This window comes from Oncorhynchus kisutch, linkage group LG8, assembly GCF_002021735.2.
Source record: "Oncorhynchus kisutch isolate 150728-3 linkage group LG8, Okis_V2, whole genome shotgun sequence".
NCBI lineage: Eukaryota > Metazoa > Chordata > Actinopteri > Salmoniformes > Salmonidae > Oncorhynchus > Oncorhynchus kisutch.
Window position 1 is genome coordinate 52913712 of NC_034181.2, and position 5991 is coordinate 52919702.

A 5991-nucleotide genomic window follows, 5' to 3' on the forward strand; every position below is an offset into this window, starting at 1 on the left:
GGCCCAAACGATCACATCCCTGGTTAACTGTAGGTTGTATGTTGCGGATCTATTCATAACACCGCATGTCTGGTCTTCATTAACCAGGCATCACCTATTTCAGTCTATTTGTTATTACTTTCCCCATATTTTTATTGTCCAAATTTAGCAAAGAAATGGGACTATTTTTCTCCCTTCTTGTATATTAAGCTTATTACACCAGACCTCATAGATTTCGGCATCATCCCCTCTACCAAGATCTCTTTATACACCTCCAGTAAATCCTCACCAAGGATTCCCCAAAAACAACAATAAATGTATTTTGGTAATCCATCACTCCCAGGTGTTTAGAGATTTCAATTCCTCCTCTAATTTCCTTTTTGGATACTTCCCTTTCTAAATTGTCTCTTTCTTCATTATTTAATAATTCCTCCACTCTTGCATTATCCAATTCCCCCTTCTTAAACAAAGCCTGATAGAACTCCGGAGCATGCGTCATTATATCTTATTTTTTGGTAACTTTCCCCTTACCTGTTTCTAATTTGGGAAATTACACACTTTCTTTGTTTTTCTTTAACACTCTGAAAAAAACACTTGGAACATTTTTCATCTAGGTCTTTTTCTGTTATTTTGGCCAAAAATGTAAAGTTTCTGACCTTAGTTTCAATGTTGTGTTCTATTTTCTTTTGGATTCTGTATTCCTCCCTGCACACCTGCTTCCCCATTTATTTCAGAATGTATAGCCTGTAATTCATCTTGCAGTTCTTTCTCGAGATGCCGCTCTTCCTTTTTTTCCCTTTTGCTATAAATTTGACAAAAATACCTTATTTTTATGTTTAATGCCTCCCACCATTCAGCTGTGTTTTCAAATGCCCATTTCATATCCCTCCATGAATTATAAAAGGTTGTAAAGACAGCTCTAAATTCCGCACATTCCAGCTTCTTCATGTTTAACTTCCAAAATCCTCTTCCTATCTCCACCCCTTTAATTTCACAAGAAGCCCCAATTGTGTCGTGGTCTGAAAACCAGTTTGGATATATGAAGAAACTCAAGCTTTGGATGGTCTTGGATACAAACAGAATCTAATCGTTTGATTGCTCCTCTTGATTTTCTCCATGTGTGTCCAATACCTTTTTTATTATGTCTCCTATATATCTGCCAAGTTGTAGTCACCCAAAACATTTTTTAAATATTGTGCAGTAAAATCATATTCCCTCTCCAAGTATCTGTTGAAATCCCCCCCATTATCACTATGTGGTTTGTGCACAGAACATTGGGTAAATGCTTAAAGAAATCGAACCTTTCCCCTTTTAATGCAGGAGCGTACACATTTACTAGGCACAGCTTGTTGTTGTTCAGCCTGCCATCTACGTATACAAGCCTCCCTGGAATAATAATTATTTCCTCCTCAATTACAAACCCAGTATCCTTAAATATTATCCCCACCCCATCCGAGTGCACGTTGCCTATGCTCCATACTGAAGCACCTGCCTTCCAGTCCTTGCTGAACCTTTTGATGTCCTCTGCGTTCTTCAGGTGACACTCCTGAAGGAAGCACACTTGGAAGTCCAATGCCTTTAAGGAAAAAAACGAAGATGTCCTCTTGACAGTGTCTCTCAATCCCCTGGCATTAACTGACAGGACATAAAACATGATTTTCTTTTATGTTCCGTCTCTTTTCCCCTTTATCAGAAACAGTGTTGTTGACTTCAATCTGTCCATCATAGAGCCACTCACGAACTCTGGCTGGGAATCCCCGCTGAAGGTTCAACCAACGGCACTGGTGGAGGCTCTCCTGCGGCTCAGGACTTGGAGCTCCTTGCTCTCCCGGCTCCTTGTTCTCCAGAGCGTAGAACCTGCTGAATGTCTCTATTACTTGTTTTTTTTTCTCGTTGTCCAGCCTCTCCTCTGTCCTTTTTGCTGTTCTCTTCCCCTCTACTGTTTTCCAATCCATCTCTTTATCCTCTTCTGTTTCACCCCACTGTACTCTACTTTCCACTGGGGTATCTGATATTATTATCTCCTGAGAAGATTCCTCTGTTGCCACCTGTTCTGGTTGAGCTGAGGTTCCTGCCACCGGATTCCCTAAAGCGTAGGGCTCTGACACATCACCCGGCGCCTTTCTCGGAGAAGCCTCCGGAAGAGGCCTTGGTAGGTTCTCAAGTGCGTGTGCATGGTCTCGGCAGATCTCAGCGGTTTGGCAAAAGTTGGCTCCTCCCCACCCAACGTTTCCCTGGCGACAGGGAAGTGTATTTTTTTAAGTCGCCAATGCGTCTTTAAGTGACTATCTCTTTACGCCCAGTGCGACAATTTGAGCAGCTGTTCTCTCTGGGCCTGTGCTTGTGTCTGGTTCTCTTCCTCTTCCCCGATCCCCTGTTCCCACTCCCCTACAGCTGCAGACGCGTATGATCTCTGATGAGCTGGGCAGTCCCGCCACAGGTGTGCTGATGAGCCACACCCATGGCACCCCTTGGGCTCGTCGCAGTCCTTTCCCTCATGCTTCTCTGATCCACAGAATCTACACCTTCTTGTGCTGCACGAGGCCAAGATGTGGCCGTAGGCCATACAACACTTTCAGAATGGAGGCTGACGGGCATAAAATAACGTCCCCCTGTCAGCCCCCATGGAGAACATAGCAGGAGGAGGAAGGTAACCACCCAATCCCTTTGGATCCTCCCTGAGGATGGCCTGGAAACCTCTCCCTTCCATTCCAAAACCCCAGGGAGTCCTGTAGGTACCTCGCTGAGGAGACATTATCCATATATCTCCCCAGAAAGGCCCTCACCTCCTCGTCATTGAAGTGTGGATAAAACATGTCAACAGTCACCACCTGGAAACTGTTCATTGCCAGACTAGATACTTCATAATAGCACATCGGTCTTCCATCTCCCACTTCCCTCATTATCTTGTTGTGTTTTTCCTCCGTGTAAAAGGCCACGTCAAATGCTGCTTCCATCGGGTTACCCTGGAGACAAAAGACGTCTCTTCCAAATGGCTCCATGTCTTTATTCCTCCATGCAAAACGAACGGTGCTTGCCTGTCCGATCCCGGGGACCAACCTGCTAGGTCTATTACGTGACATTTCCTCCTGGAGAATGGCGTGCTTGAGCAAAAGAAAATAGTTGGGAAACTCACACCGATTCCAACAGAGGCTTTACCGCCTTACGGCCTTTGGCTCTTGACTCAGGAGTTTCAGCACCGCGGTACCAAACTTGATCTGAGCCAAAAGGCCGAGAAGCAATAACCCACAAATTGACCCCTGCACCCGCCGGACACCCGGGGGTTTCGGCAGATCTCAGCGATTTGGCAAAAGTTGGCTCCTCCCCACCCAACGTTTCCCTGTCGACAGGCAGGTGTTTAAAGTCACTAGCTCATTACGCCCAGTGTGACTATTTGTTCAAATACACCAGTCGTCGGGGCTTGAACTCAATTGCCCGAGCGACGACTTTGAGTGGAAAAATATACCTGTCAGCCAGATTGAAGTCAAACGATCGATCAAAAAGTCTCGGCGTCATCTCTGTCGATTTCTCTTGAAAGAAGATACCGAGCAAAGCAACTCCAAAAATATGTTGAACTCGGAAGTGTTCCTCTCCATGGAAGTCTTTAGTAAAAGGCGAAAGGCTTGTGCGTAATGAAGAGAAACCAGAGTTGAATGGAAGTCAGAGGTCGGGGCCCAAGATGCACTCTAGGCTGGGTTATCGCGGGGGGTCCCCGAACCCACTCTTCCAAGTTTTTGAGGGCTGTCGGTAAAAAGTCACAGACAGACAGACACTCACTATCCTGGTGAAGTGATTATATTTTTTGGGGGGTCAAAAACAGACACAGAGACACACAAACACAATCCTGGCCAATTTAAAAGATAAATGTTTTAAGCAAAATTGAGAGAAACGGGGGTACTGCAATACCGGGTCGGTGCATGGAGCAGACGTAGCAAGCCCCATTTCCGACTCCCTGTTCGAAAAATCCCCCGATGGGGGAAGATTCAGATATTAAATTGATAAGAACAGATGATGATTCAACGTTTTTTTCTACCTTTCATACATCCAAATGGTGAACAATTCACACATTTATAACATAGCCATACAAAACGTTTTCATTACAAAAAAGCCACTGGTTTTCAAAACGTTCTTCTACCACATCTTAACATACACCATAATCTATTTCACAGTTAAAAAATCAGCACGTCAAATACATTTTCCAACTGACTCAATTTATGGTACATGGAAACTATTTTTATGGCTCATAAACACAGGGTTGTGTTGTTCAACCTGCGTCTGACCCCCGTTCTTCTGTATATGTTCTCCCAGACCACAACAGGGGCCACACAAATGCTCCGTCTAACCTTCTCGTACAGGTGTCTGTGATCCAAACTTACTCGGGCGACGTCAACCTCTGGATGCACTTCGACCTCATGGCTGAAATGCCACGGCAGCTGTTCAGCCCGAGGACCCATGTTGGACCGCACCATTACGCTTCTCGCCTGGTACGAGAAAGAACACCCACAGGAAATAACCGGAGGGATGAATCACTGGATTAGTGATTCAACAAAAACTAAACAAAAATTTAGTCCAGCTTGAGTGGGAAGTGTGGAACTCCTCTCCCACTGTCCAAGTTTGTTGAGAGCATGCAAGCCCTGGCGACATACTCATACCTGCCCCCCCACATGAACTGAAACACGAGCCTTAATAGCCCCCTCCTCATGCTCGCCGGCAATAGATAGATGTATGCCAAGTACAGAAGGGAAGGTAGTGCATACATCTTCAGGACCAGGACCTTGCCCAAGAAAGACAAGGATCCGGCCTTCCACATTGCCAGCTTCTCTGTACATCAGCAACTCTCGTGTTCCAGTTCAGTGTTGCAGAGCGGGAGGTCTCAAAATGGACCCCAAGAATTCTCAGGGCCCCATTACAGAGAGATAGTTCCCCGGGCATGTCCGTCTTGCCCGGTCATCTGCCGAAATACTTAACAGACGACTTGGCGAGGTTAAGGACCGCTCCTGACGCGCAGGTAAAGTCTCCAATTATGGTCAGAGACCTTAGCAGGCATGAGTCCTTGCACAAAGGCAAGGCGTACTGTGTCCTTAACACGCAAACTGCCACTCCCAGGGACCAGCAAACCCTCCACCCCTGCGTCAGCCCTAATGGCAGCTGCCAGGGGATCCATATAGAACATTAAAACGAGTGACGAGAGTGGCCAAACAAGTCACCCAGATGGCTGTTCATGCTAACCCTGCACCCACATACAAAATCTTGATCCACTTTATAAAGCAATCACTAAATCCTAACCTACCCAACACCCTGAAAAGAAAAACCCTACTGACGCGATTAAAAACTTGGCCTGATCAAGCATCGCTACCATCAGAGGTAGACTTCTATTCTCAACCCAGGCGATGGAGTCCCTGATCAGTTGGTTTCACCTAATGGAACGGCCTTCCACTCAACACGTTTGATCCTCATGGACAACGTAGGGAAGGGCTATGCGCAAACGGTCTGCCATGACCTTAGCTAGTATCTTATAATCTAAACACAGCATGGTCAACGTCCGAAAGTTGCTTAGGCATCTCCTTTCTTGTAAAGGGGGGACAGCACGCCTACAGCCATCAAGCTGCCCGGGACTCCAGTCTCGAGAACGTCCGTCAGGACTTCGAGGACCACCGGTCCAAGAATAACCCAAAACTTGACGAAAAACTCAGCTGGCAGCCCATCCATCCCAGGCACCTTCCCTTTCCCCATCCTCTTGAGGGCGCTCTCCACCTCCTCTAGTGTTATTGGGGCCTCCATCGCCTTTCTAATGTCCTCCTGCACACGCCGGGACAAGTGTTCTAAGAACACGGTACCCTGCTCTTCTTCTACTACCCTCTCCTGGAAAACCTCCGGGAAATGGTCATTTGCCACCCTGACCATCTGCTCAGGCTCCCTAACTACCCTACCCTGTCTGTCCCTCACCCCATAAAAAGCCTGTCTTACCTGCTTTTCCCTAACTAATTTGAAAAACACTGCAGAGCAATCCCA

The 5991-nt window shown here is 46.4% G+C and overlaps 1 non-coding gene across 1 annotated transcript; it reads right to left on the minus strand.

Moving 5' to 3' along the window:
* Window positions 1–3518: 3518 nt before the first annotated feature.
* On the minus strand, window positions 3519–3631 carry LOC116374892 (U5 spliceosomal RNA). The gene has a single exon (XR_004210918.1). It is a non-coding gene; the product is annotated as a U5 spliceosomal RNA (small nuclear RNA).
* Window positions 3632–5991: the final 2360 nt, after the last annotated feature.